The 13,851-nt window shown below is 36.2% G+C and overlaps 1 long non-coding RNA gene across 2 annotated transcripts; it reads left to right on the plus strand.

The window, feature by feature from the left end:
• The first annotated feature begins 1,643 nt into the window (after nt 1-1,643).
• Nucleotides 1,644-12,621, plus strand: LOC104911181. 2 transcript variants are annotated; one of them, XR_793709.3, is made up of 4 exons: nt 1,644-2,643; nt 7,752-7,868; nt 8,879-9,005; nt 12,434-12,621. It is a non-coding gene; the product is annotated as an uncharacterized LOC104911181 (long non-coding RNA). The 2 variants fall into 2 exon arrangements; XR_793719.3 differs by lacking the exon at nt 8,879-9,005 and having other exon boundaries at nt 12,434-12,620.
• Nucleotides 12,622-13,851: the final 1,230 nt, after the last annotated feature.

Below are 13,851 nucleotides of genomic sequence, written 5' to 3' on the forward strand. Positions count from 1 at the left end.
TATTATGTTTTGCACTTTGTTTCGAACCATAAATATTGTTTGAACAAATAATATGCAGAAACTGTCTGAAAAGCCAAATAAATTAAATTAATAGTACCTCCATTCTAACAGCTTCATGGATTTATCATAAAATCATAGAATGATTTGGGTCAGAAGAGAAAATCAGCTAGTTCCAGCCCCCTACTATAGGCAAAGACATCTCCCATTAGACCAGTTTTCTCAAAGGCCCATCCAGCCTGGCCTTGAATGCTTCCAGGGAGGGGGCATCCACTGCCTTTCTGAGAAAACTGTTCCAGTATCTCACCACCCTCACAGAAAAGAATTTCTTCCTCAAGTCTAGTCTAAACCTACTCCTCACTTTTTATGATTAAACAACAACAACAAGACAAAAACAAACTTTTCTGTGTAGTTGACCTTTTGAAGCTATTATACATTTCTCAGTTATTTTGATTGAAATTATTGGAGCTTTCTCTCTGTCATCGCTGTGGTTTTCTCAGTACATTTTACATCTGTTTACATCTATAAAAAGAGAAGCTGGACTGCGATGCCCACAGTGCACCTCATTGTATCCCTACAGATTGAAGAGATGGAACTCAGAATAAGAATTTTTAATCTCCATGTATCTTTTCACAGAGAGGATCTAGCCTAAATTCTAGATAACATTGTAACACAAATCACAGAAGAAAGTATTGAAACATGTGAGTACACAAATTAGTACTGCAACAGATCCAAATGGAAGTATCTTTAATATAGTAAAGAAAAAAGAAAGTATGTTGATCTATTAAAATTAAAGCACTTCAGTTTCAACCAAAACTTTCTGAATGGAACATTTGACAGGAGAAATTCATGTTTACAATTATGGCATGGAAATTTTTGTCAACATTGTCTATTTGGCATGAAAGGTAATACTGAAATGTATCCTATTCCTGCAGTTTTTTTTTTTTAAAGTAACCCAATCATATTAAAATCATACACATGATAGAATAGTTAATGTTTTTATGTGAACATTACATCTTGTATTATTAAAGAAAAGAATGTGCAGAATACATGTTTGTAGACTGTGGGCCTAAATTAAACAGTTTTTAGTTTAAGTTCCTTTTTTACTTGTCGGGTGTTCCCACAAATAATATTTAAACATTCCTTAAGTGTTATGAAATTTTCAACATTTGCTTGTTGCCCTGGTTGCAGTCTGTAACAGATGCGTCAAAACATAAGCCAGGTCTTGAGCCAAAGAACTAAATAAATAGCTTAAAAAGAAAAAAGTTATGAAATTGTATCTTAGTTCATTATGTCAGCTAAGTTGCAAAATTTCCACTGACTTAGCTCTTCCTTTGAGTCCTCCTTTACACAGAGCCAAAAGCTTACTCTGAGTCAGGCAAGCTGTGTTTTATATTATTCTGTTAAGTTTCAGACATAATGAATGATGTCATTAAAATATTTACAGACATTTCACTGATTGAATGTATAGATGTGAGAAAGAATGGTCCAAAACCATTTATTTTAGAATTAAGAGAGCATAAAAGAGCATATAGAGATTTCTAATAATTTTGGATTGCTCTTAGAGTAAAGGTAGAAATAAAGTAAATTTTCCACATGTGTATCTCTCTCGGATGCTCAGAAATCTTTTTCCTTTTTTCATAAAAATAACTATGTCTCAATTATGTGCTGAACATCTTAGGTCATTCTTTCTTGACTGGATTCCTTGTTTGCTTTTTCCCTTGCTTGCACACTTGTATTTTTAGTTGCAAAGAGAAACCTGAGCATATTTTCATAATCTAGAATCCTCTCAAGACAGGATACTTAATTCTCTGATTCTGCAAACAATTATTCAGACCAAAACAAAGCAGTTTTTGCTTTGAGATTCTGACTAGAAATGATTATTGGTCAGATATTCTATTCCAAAGTCCCAGTGTTCTTAATAAAAAAATAAAGATATTTATGATGTTTCTGATGTGTGATGAGATACTCAAGGTATTATGTGTTAATATAGTGTTCTTCACCAAATTATTTTGATATTAGATCTGCCTAGGAATTTGTGCCAAGTAGAGGACAAAGGAAATAGGCAATTATTTTATATATTTTCCAGTTACACGTGACTGAATTTGACGGAATAGATGACCTAGAGGTTAAAACATTTAAAGCACTTCAATCCCAATTCTCTTATTATTATTTTTTACATTGATCTTGTTGAAATTTGGAGGAGAGCTGTGAACACTGTAGGTCTGCAGGCTTTTGAATAGAATCTGAAGCTATGTTAAAAAAGACTCTTTGAATCCAGTTAAAACAGTTACATCTAACTGTTCACTGATTCCCCTTCAGTGATATGCTCATGGCAAACTGTTTTTCTTTGTGATTGTGAATATTATTGTCAACAATGCTTCCTCTGACAGCACAAAAATTGACTTGCACTTACAAAGATCAGACAGCTCATATAGTTATTTGGATTGAGAACACTAAATCCAGTCAGGTTAAATCCAACCGTCAAATTACGAAACACAGGCATCTGTAGATCCAGGAGTTCAGCCAAGTTAAAAGTAAACCTTACTTCCCTGCAAACACAAATGTGGATTTCAGTGTTGCTCTAGAAGAAGGAAAAAAAATCAAATAATTTGATGGATAAAGAATCTAAGAGACATCTAGCAGGTATTTTATTTACTTTTTAAAAATTAGTTGAATGCATGGAAAGAGTTGCTTTTCAATTTCTCAGCTTTCAAAACAAATATTTCCCTTAGCTTTTAAGAAGCTTACATGGAATGATAAACTACTGCATACGTTCCTTTTCTCTGTTGTTCTGACATAAGATAAAAGAAGTTTATTCAGAGCAAAACACAGCAACCTACTTACTCACCTTTGAAAATTCATCTGTTTTTGCTGTCATGTGGACTTCTGCTCAAAGCACAGCCAACGTAATTTAAGGTCTGTAGGAATTTCGCTGTGTATCAGTGATGGTGTCTTGCAGTACAATATAAGAAGAACGACATTGTAGATGCAGAACTGCAAAAGAGAATGAAGGTTCACTTTTCATGTTGATAGAATGTAAAAAATAATATTTAAAATTTCTAGTGCTACACATTTATACTGTGGCAGTAGTGGCATTAGGCTCACATTGCATATGGATGGTGATGGTACTTTGGTTAGTAGCAGAAGAAAGGAAATATTATGAAGAGTGTGTGAGGCAAGTAATAACAAGGAAGAATTACACATGAGCCTTTTTGCCCAGGATTGCTTTCTGCATTTGAACACGTTGTTGTTAATATTATTATTTTAGAAATGCAGTATAACATTCATAGTTTTAGGCTTGACATCTGGAAGATTTTAAGTAGTGTAAAAGCCATCCTTAATGGATTTCTGCCTCAACAGAGGGGCCACCTTTCAAGCAGCAGTGCCAATAAGTAGCTCTTGTTCTTTAACTTCAAAAGATTACCGGAGTGTTTTTGCAGAGATTATGATCTCTCTGCTTGATATGCTGTTTATTATAACTAAAGTTAGAGGTCTTCAGGCCTATCCATTGCAACCCCTTAATTTTCTTGAAAGATTTTTTATTTCGAGGATAAGACATAGCATGCTAAACTTCATTGACTACTCCCAATTCTCCATAGAATATCTGAAAGTCAATGAAAAAAAAAAAAAATCTGTGCTGTTTTATATGGAGTACGAAAGTATGAAAGCAAAACATTAGTAAACAGAATTATTAAAGATGTTTTTTATGTTGCTACAGATATAATTAAATTGTTTTTTTTTTAAATTAAAATGAGATTTCATGGATAGTTACAGTAGAAAATAAATCACTTCGTAAGGGAAAAATAATGTAAAATCAGACATAAGGTGTGATTTATACACAGTGTTTAAGCTAAGTAAAGAAAATAACCAGAGGTGTTTCTCTTCTGTAAACATTACCTAAGCCACTCTGTTTCAAGGAACTTTTTTTTTTTTAATCTTTTCAAGTTAATTCTGATTAACATACACCTACAGTGCAATGGATAACACAAATATTTGTTTTTAAAATATGTGTCAAACTGTTTCATATGTCTCTGAAAAAGAAGTAGAGCAGACTTATTATATTCTCTCTATATGAAATTAACAAAATATGGACATCTTTACATCTGATGTAACATAACATTAAATGTTCTGGGCTGAAAACTGTTAAAGTGTTGTAAGAAGATATTAATATAATAGAGTAAAACAGTACAGTTCACTGATACTTGAATCAAATGTCACTAGATTTATGTTATGTTTTCATATTTACTGAGTTTTAATTCATACAAAAAAAAAGTTAACATTTAAATATTGGGTAAACTTAAGTTACAGGCAGGTTTTTGTATTTTATTTTAAAAATCAATATATAATTTAAAAAACAGAAGTATGTATGAAGAAGTGTGTCCTGAGTAAAAGTACTGTATTCTGTCAACTGTTTAAAGACTGGTTTGGCCTGATTCCATGACCAGTGGGGTGGGAGGGCTCACAGACCCATGCCCATGAAAGGGAAAAGGGAAAGGGTAGGCATATGGGCCTAATGACAGAACAATGGCAATGATCTGAGGAGGAAAGCTAATTTACTAGAAAAGATATTGGAATGCAAGATAACACAGTATAATACAATATAATTGGAACTGAAGCTAATAAATCAAATAAAATGAATATCCAAAAACCAAAGCCTTACTGTAAAGCTGAAGGCGAGATGTGTAGGGAGCACATGCTGCCAAGATGAGCAGAAAAGGAAAGAGAAGGGTCTTGTCATCTGCAAACACTTTTTATCTTTCACTCTGAATGGAAAACAGAAATGCAAAGTCCCCTGGGTATGTCATTTTTCCCAGAACCAGGTACCTGGAAATATTGGCAGTCCCTGGAATTGGAGCATTAACTCCCAGTGCACTACATTACGTTATGGTGTGGAATACCGATAACAAAAAATGATGAACCCATGACATAGTCAAACCTTTATTTTTTCAGTTTACTACAATCAAAAACTAAGGGAAACTTTCAGAAAGCAATGAGATTTCTGAGTTACTCAACAAGGAAAACAAACAAGCAAATCCTTCTTAAATATATCATGGAATGTTGGGGACCTTTGTTTCAAAATTAAAAGCAGTGGAAAAAAGTATCCATCACCTTCTCTTGTTTTAACTTCAGAACGATTTATTTCTGAATATCTTAATTGTCAAGAGGATTACACAGCAGATGAACACCATCTATCACCCATCTATTACCCATTTCAGCATCCAAGATTCTTCCTGGCCTATTTGACTGAAAATATGACTTGAGTTGTGGAATTTCTAGGACAAACTTCAAGAAAAGATGAAGGGCACAGAAACTAGATTTCTTAATTCTATAGACTAAAGATTTTCAAAGCTTAGGGCCATCTCAGGATTCTACCACTTCAAAAATTCCTAGGTCTGTATCCATGTTCATCTCTAGATAAGAGAATTATTGTTTCCAGTGTTATAATTTAAATTATTACATTTTACTATCTGCAAAAATTTAATTTCTTCCTGGCTTAGAAATGAACACGCGTGTACATAGACACATTCATATTCCTACTGTACAACAAAAACCTCTGATGAGTAGCTGTGCTGGGATTTCACAGCATACAACAAGCAGGCAGAGACATTCTTCTGCCCCTCTGATCTTCACTGTCTTTCTGTGTACAAGCTGAGGGCAAGAGATTCATTTCCATCGGTATTTGTTTCTTCATAGTAGCTCTCAAAAGACTGGATCATCTGATCTTTTTCAAGTCATTTTCCCTTCAAACTTTTCCTTGTAACATTGCCCTGTAACCAAGGGCAAGGTGCTGTACTTGGGCTGGGACAATTTCAGGTTATTTATACAAACTGGAGGAAGATCTCCTTGAGAGCAGCCCTGCAGAAAAGGGCTTGGGGGTCCTGGTGGATGAGAAGCTGGATAAGCCAGCAGTGTGCACTTCCAGCCCAGAAGGCCAACTGTGTTCTGGGCTGCATTAAAAAAGGGGTGGCCAGCAGGGAGGGGGTGGTGATCAACTTCCTCTACTCAGCTCTTGTGAGGCCCTATCTGGAGTACTGCCTCCACACCTGGGGTCCCCAGCACAAGAAATACAGAGCTCTTGGAACAGGTCCAGAGGAGGGCTACTAAGATGGTCAGAGGGCTGGAGCACATCTCCTACGAAGAAAGGTTGAGAGAACTGGGCTTGTTTGGCTTGGAGAAGAGAAGGCTCTGGGGAGACCTCATTGTGGCCTTTCAGTGCTTTTCAGTGGAGGAGGGGAAATGACTGTTAAATCGATTGATAGTGATAGGACAAGGGGGAATAGTTTTAAACAGAGGCAGGGGAAGTTTAGGTTAGATATTAGGAGGAAGTGTTTCACACAGAGGGTGATGATACGCTCGAACAGGTTACCCAGAGAGGTTGTGGTTGCCCTATCCCTGGAGGCATTCAAGGAAAGGCTGGATGTGGCTCTGGGCAGCCTGATCTAGTGGTTGGTAACCCTGCCCACAGCAGGAGGGTTGAAACTAGATGATGTTTGAGGTCCTTTTCAACCCAGATCATTCTATGATTCTATAATTCTGTGATGATTTATTGAAAAATTCTAAACTAAAATTACTGAAAAACAGTATGCATAGAAGTGTTTCAACAAGCTTTGTTAATCCTAATTCTCCAGGTTTATTCTGTTAAAGCTTTTGTGTACCTTCACAGCACATCTTTTATAATATATATTTTTTGTTTGTATGTCTGGGTTAGACATAGTATAGGTTTCTTAAAATTACATTTTCCTGTGTTCTGTCTCTCAACATGTTTGGAATTGCTCTGAATTTTGCATAACTTCTATGTCCCTTTGTCTATCAGTCTGTGAGCTTCTAAAATAAGAAGCCACCAGTATATTTTGTTGGCTCTTTGATTTCAAGGGGACAATTTCTTCCAGTTGCAGCAAGACACATGGGGAGAGAGAACAGATGCAAAAATCCACAGCATTTTTCTAGACCTGTTTTTAGATTGGAGAGTAATGGCTTGAAAGCCATTACTAGTTTTGTTATCTTGCAGGTCTTATACTCTCAAAAGAGAGTGATCATCATGTTGTGACAGTCCCAGCTGGAAGCAATGTCACATACAGGGTGTAATATAACACTTCAGATCATGAGTGGGAGGAAGGAAGATTTTTATCTATGGGAATTCTCAAAGAAAGCTATTCATAAGCAGTCTAAGTTTCTTTGTGTTCCCTTAGGTCTGCACTCTAAGATAGGCTCAGCTGCCAAAGTTAAGAGAAAACAAAATGAAACCAAGATGTAATTTGCAGGATGAGCACAATAGCTAAGCAACTGTTAGAAGGTGCTGTAGGGTTATTAAACTATGCTGCTTGTTGATTGTTGTCCTGCAGCATTCTCTAACTGTGTGAATAAATGTGGATACTTTTGGAGAATCAGGAAGCTATCTTCTAGAAATGCCTTAGTGGAAGCAAAAACGACAGCTCCTCATTACAGCACAAAAAATTAAAACCTTATGTTATTCTTACAAGAATATTCTTACATGCCAATTTGGCAAAAAAGGGAATAAATAGTTAGATTTCCATTAGTATTGTCTTATTCGTGAGACAATGTCCAATGACTAGAGGGCATTTTTCCTTGTAGATCTGTTCTACTTTCTGCTTATGCTGCCTTTTTGTTGTAATGCAAAAATTCAAATAATATGACTTTTACTCCAATTTTTCTCAGTGGCTCAGAAAAATCTTTTTTTTTCTTTCTTTTTTTTTGCTTGATGTCATTGCCCTCTACAACTCCATGAGCAGAATAAATGGAGAGGTATAGATCTCTTCTGTCTGTGATGGCAAGATACACAGGAATGGCGCAAAGCTGCCCCAGGGAAGATTCGGATTGAACATAAGGAAAAATTTCTTTATCTTGAGGTTGGTCAAACCCTTTAACTTGCTAGTGAGGTGGCTAATGTCTCATTCTTGTCAGTGTTCAAGAAACAACTGAACAATGCTCACATTAATATGCTAAAAATTTCGGTTAACTCTGAAGTGGACTAGATGATCTTTGAAGGATCCTTCCAACTGAGCTGAACTATTCCTTTCCTTTCCATTCCGTTCTGTTCCACCCCACTCCACCCACCCAACTCCACACCATTCCATTCTAATTTTCTCTGCTCTGCTCTACTCTACAGCTCCATATACACATTCTCCATCTATTATTAGCATTAATCTTGTGGTATCTAATAAAGTATGTTTGCAGTAGCTGCTGATTGTTTTATTGTTTCTTTTATTCTGTATATTACATACTGTATATACTGTATTATATTATACTGTATGTACTGTCTATACTATTCTGTATTAGTATATTATCACTAATGCACTAGCTTTCCTATCTGGCAAAAGACAACCAGAGATCCAGTAGGCAGATAACTTAGAGGTGCATTAGTTCCTCAGCTTTGCAGATTTGAGGTGTGACCTCATGACACTCATTACCTCCTGTAGCTCAGTAGTCATCACTTGGTGAAAGACAAACATAAAGTACATTACTGACGTAATTATGTTCTGATAAATGAGAAACTGCATTCTAACTTCCTTTCAAGGTGAGTGATGAAATACATTCATTGTTGCCTTTGCTTTATAGTGAAAAGTTTTCACTGTGGCTTGAATAACTGGTAGACTTACCTATGGAAATATATAGAATACCTAGGCCTTGCAGCCTGTGTAATTCCTCATTCAACTTTCAGTCTTCTAATAGCAGATCCTACTAACTGCCTGATGGAGACCCTGAAAGTTCAGTGTAATTTAAACATGCATTATATTAAGAAGCATGCATGGTTTATTTTTTGTACTTTTGTCTGTCTTATATGTGGCACTTCTGTTTTAAAATAATGAAGAAAAAGAGGCTTTATTATATCTAATAAATTATTATTCACCACATGTAGAGTATTTGAGTTGTCAGGCACCAGACAAAGTGGGCTTCAGAACAGAGCTCTCCAAGAAACAGAAGTCATTCTTCACCATCTACTACTGTAGATGTCCTCTCCAAGAAGACACACTTTAACTTCACAGGTGAGGAATTGCATTTGCTCCCCATAAAGACCCTTTGGAAGCAGAATTTAAGATACTGTTAAGAGGTGTAATTCAGAACTTGCATAATAAGATTGAGGCTTGCAGGATCTGTTGCTAGAACAGAAATAACAGAAATCACACAGACTGATTATTTGGAGATCCAGTTATCAAATTGTTGCAGAATCTAGAATTTCCAGGACTTTCACTAATTTCCAGTGTAGCAACATTTCTAGTGAAATTTATGGTTGGATATTCTCCTGGGCAGCCACTAGAGGACAACATGATCACATACTTTTAAGTTAGTCTTATGTTACTATCCGCAACGATACACAAGCAACAATAGCCTTCACTCTGCAAGTTTTTCCCTCTGACAAAATTAATCTTTAAAATTAAAAAAGTCAAAAGTCTTTAAAGTATGAAATAACAAGCATCTCACATCTCTGTGTGAGAATCCTTATGATCCTGACCCATAAGTTTTGCTCCTTAAATTGAAGGTAGATTTTGTACAGGTGGCATGGAAAAAAAAGCAAAAGATTTTTTTTCCCCCTCTTTTTGTAAAGGAAGTAAATTTGTAGGAAACAGAGAATAATACAAAACCTGATTTGTTGGGCTTCAACACATCCAGTTATTTTGAAGTACCCTCGTCCTATTTTTATAGTATTTTACATAAATATATAGTAACTAATCTGCTGAAATAATGTCTATTAAATACCAGAAAGACTTCAGTTTGCCATATGCAGGAGTAAATAGAGTTTCTTCTCTTGAAACCTTACTATCTGAACAGCTAAGACTCAAAGGGTGGGAAAAGGAAAATGAAATGGGAAAAGAAAGGGGAAAAGGAAAAGAATAATGAAAAAGGAAAGGGAAAGGGAAAAGGAATAGAAAAAGGAAAATGAAAATAAAAATAAAAACGAGCATAGGGGGAGCTCTGCACCATGAACCAGGAGATGAAAAGAGGTAGAAATAAGGGTCTATTCCACAATCCTGTTCTCATTGGCTCCTTGTGCCTATGTATCTGCAGAAGGAACAGCAAACACTTTCTGCATTGATTTCTCTTAATTTGAGATAAGGGTATTTGATATCTCCTGTCACTGTAAAAACTGGAAGAACCTGCATGTGCATGCCTCTGTATGTATCATTCATTTATATTGTTGTACATGCACAATTAGACTGTTTTTCTCCTAATCATTAAAGAAAGGCTGTCAGAATGAAAATTACCTATTGTTCTACTATACCTTTCTCCTGTGTGTGGTATCTAACCCCAGATTTTTCTCTGACTGCAATTTGGTGCAAACTTCTTTTCTAAGATAGGAAACATCTTTCTTCTTCATATTTATCCATATAAAGCACACTGTGCAGTCTTTAAACTTCCTGCTTTCCAATGTATTTTCTTCTTTTCCCATTTTTTACATTCTCCCCTGGGGTAACTTTCATTACATCCAATTTCTATCTGTCTACAATTTGCACAATGTGAGGCCCCTCCAAAGACCTCTTTGTCACAAGGATCTGAAAAGATTTTATCCCATTTTACATTGCATTCGATTTTGTAACAAGTCAGGGCTTCTGGCCCTTAAAGGGTTAGTAACTAAATGTGTGCTGAAGGCTCACTGGGGTGGGAACAGTAAAAGCACAAAGCATTAAGTCAGAACAGTAACAGAGAAACAATGTCAGCACAAGGACAATAAACGCTGTTATTCTTAGTGCTCCAGGAATAACAGTGATTATTGTTCTTGTGTTATCATCATGTTGTTTTCATAATTTTGCTGGACAACAGCATAGTGAAAGAGGAAGCTCTGAGGTGACTTATAAGAAGATTTTAAATTTGTGAAATGAAGAGGGAGAGAAATGAATTTTTATTCATGTTTTTTGTGCGCTGATGGAACAGTAAGATTGCTAAATCAAAGAAACCTAGGTAGATGTGTAAATGGTTATTTATTTATTCTTGACAACAACATCTTCTGAATTATCACGGCATGAAAATAGCTATGAGGATAGCCTCATAAAGGAATTTGTCCCCTTAAAGGAATTCTTTCCCTCATTTGCCTCCTCAGCCATTCATTGCTCTCCTACACTTTGCCTTTTAATAAGAGATCTTAAGACTTTGAGAGAAAGATCCTGTGCTTTAGTAATGCTATAGCCATGTTGAATGCTGTTGAAAAAGACTCAGAAATTCTGTGTTGACAGTGTACCACCATTTCCCACATGAACGTTGATACTGAACAGGTAATAGTGAAAAAGCTGACTTTCATACATTTATTTTGTGTTTAACACTAGGAATAAGTGGATGCTGTGAATCACTATAAAGATTATCTGTAATGATGCTAGCTAGAATTGTAACCTCCTTTTTTTTCTGTCCACAATCAGGCTATACACAGTAGTGCCTGTGTGTTGATCAAAATCTACCTCATCACATAATAAGGGAATTTGCCCAAAGAAAATTTCAGTACCTTGTTGTATGCTGAGGTACACGCTGCATACCACTGCATTGCTACAGTAGACCCAGAAGCACAGTATAGCAGCTATAAAGTTACAGCTTAGTTTTCCCACTGCTATTCTACAATGTTCCAACTCACATTTCAGTGATGGTTTGAACAGCTGAAAGCCAAGTGCCAGCTGTAGAAAACACCAGTTTCAGGCCTGAAAGCATAACTCAGCAGAGTTCAGGCTTCTAATTTTCCTTAATGCCCATTTTGAAACACTTTTGTTAGCACCTGGCTCTATCAGACATCCTTCAACAGGATTAATTCCTAGGATACCAGGGCTGATCACCAGAATAACATATCAAAACACTTTTAAAAATGAATAAATAATAACTCTTTTCTTTCTTTTCACATTTTTTTCCTTTTAATTTGCAAAGTTATGTGAACTGCTCCAAAAGTAATACCTCCTATTTTATTATCTTGAAACACAACATCAAAGGTGGATGGTAGTGGCATGGCATAGAGGCTGAACATTCCCACCAGTATTTCATTACATTTTGTTGCCACAAGACAGGTGGCAGCAGGGGGGCAGTCTGACAAATTGATGTCTAACATGGAAGTCCATATGAAGAAAAAGTGTGTCACTGGATTCCTCTGTACAGAAAAAATGGCACCCACTGACATTCACTGATGCTTGCTGAATGTTTCTGGAGACAAAACAGTGGATGCAAGCACAGTGAGGTCGTGACTGTTGCCAACAGTGGGGGTAGGGACATGAAAGACAAGACACATTCCACACAGAGCTGTCACATCATGAAATGAAGAGTATCTTGATCAACTCATCCATGTGAATTGCAAATTATGACCAAGGAACTGTGTACTGAGCTGAATACAAGCTTGAATGCATTGGAAATGTTGGTGGTAACATTGGAGTATTGCAGTTTGTGCTAGTTGGTCTCATAAATGCTCACACAGGAACAGAAAGAACACCATTTACATGTTTTTCAGAACCTAATGAACCAGTACAAAGCTGAAGGTGGCATTTGCCTGGATTGCATCATTACTGGTGATGAGATGTGGAGTTAGTACTATAAGCCAGAGTGAAAACGACAGTCTGTGGAGTGGCAACATGTGAATTCCCCATTGAAGAAAAAGTTCAAGGTGCAGATCTCAGAAGGTAAGGTAATGTGCAGTGGTTTTTGGGATAGGAAAGGAGTGAGACTTCTGGATTTCCTGGAATCTGGACAAACCATCAATTCTCACTGCTACATCACACCCATCATATAGTCCAACTTCCATCTGTTTGGGCTGATGAAAGATGGAATGCATGAGCAACCTTTTCCTAGTAATAATGCCATCATAGCAGCTGTGAAACAGCGGGTCACCTCCATTGGTACAGACTTTTACAAACGCAGCATGCAGGCTGTCATTCACTGCAGGCAAAAATGCACATCTAATGGAATTGACTATGTTGAAAAATAGTGTTTTGTAGATGAGAATTTTCTCTATCAAATAGTGTTATTGTGCTCTTTGTATTTGTTGTAGTTTCCACAGAAGTAAATAGGAGACATTACAGTAAGTATAGAGCAACCCATGTACTTGACCAGTACCACTGAACAGTACAATAAACAAAATAATTGACTGGCTATTGAATATGCTTATTCTATCTATTATGGCAGTTTTTCTTATTTTCCTGAAAACTTTGAAAAATAAAAGGCATAGAGATTATGTAAATTATTATGTGTTCCAGACAAAAGCCGCTCTGCTTCTTCTTTCTCTCCAGAAAGCCCAAATTGCTTCTACTTTTGTGGTGCTTTATAGATGCTTTGTCTTTATTCCTTTTGATTTCTACTGCTATGGAAGCAAAGGAGAGATGTGACGTAGACTGAATAATACTGAAATAACTTTAACCTCCAGAATATTTAACCTCCAGAGCTCAGCTGCTTCCATTTTGGATCCTTGTCAAAAAGCAGAAAAAAGGAGAGCATTACAACTAAAGCTATCAAGAAGCAGTAGAAGAAAGAATCTAGACAAAAAAACATGGACAGTGCAAACTAAATTGGTCAGAACAGAAAGATTAAAAACAGATAACTAACAAGAAATCATTCAAACAAAAATCTAACTCATTGTTTTAATGTGAAGAATTTAGGTTAAAACAGTACAGAAGCTGCATTTACACAGCACTGCTCCAAACATTCTGGTCCTTGACATTCACAGGGCATGGAAAAATCTTTGTGCAGACAACACCATTTCAAATTAAGGAAAGGAAAAAATGACAATAGATGCAGCAAGAGACTTCATACAAGAAGTCACTTTGCACTTACACTGGAAACCGATGCTGGACTTTTTAGGGGAGAATATGCATATACCTTCTACAAAATATTGGTGCTTCATGCATTCATGGAAAGCTGCATTACACGAGGACA

Source organism: Meleagris gallopavo, chromosome 1 (genome assembly GCF_000146605.3).
Source record: "Meleagris gallopavo isolate NT-WF06-2002-E0010 breed Aviagen turkey brand Nicholas breeding stock chromosome 1, Turkey_5.1, whole genome shotgun sequence".
NCBI classification, from domain to species: Eukaryota; Metazoa; Chordata; class Aves; order Galliformes; family Phasianidae; genus Meleagris; species Meleagris gallopavo.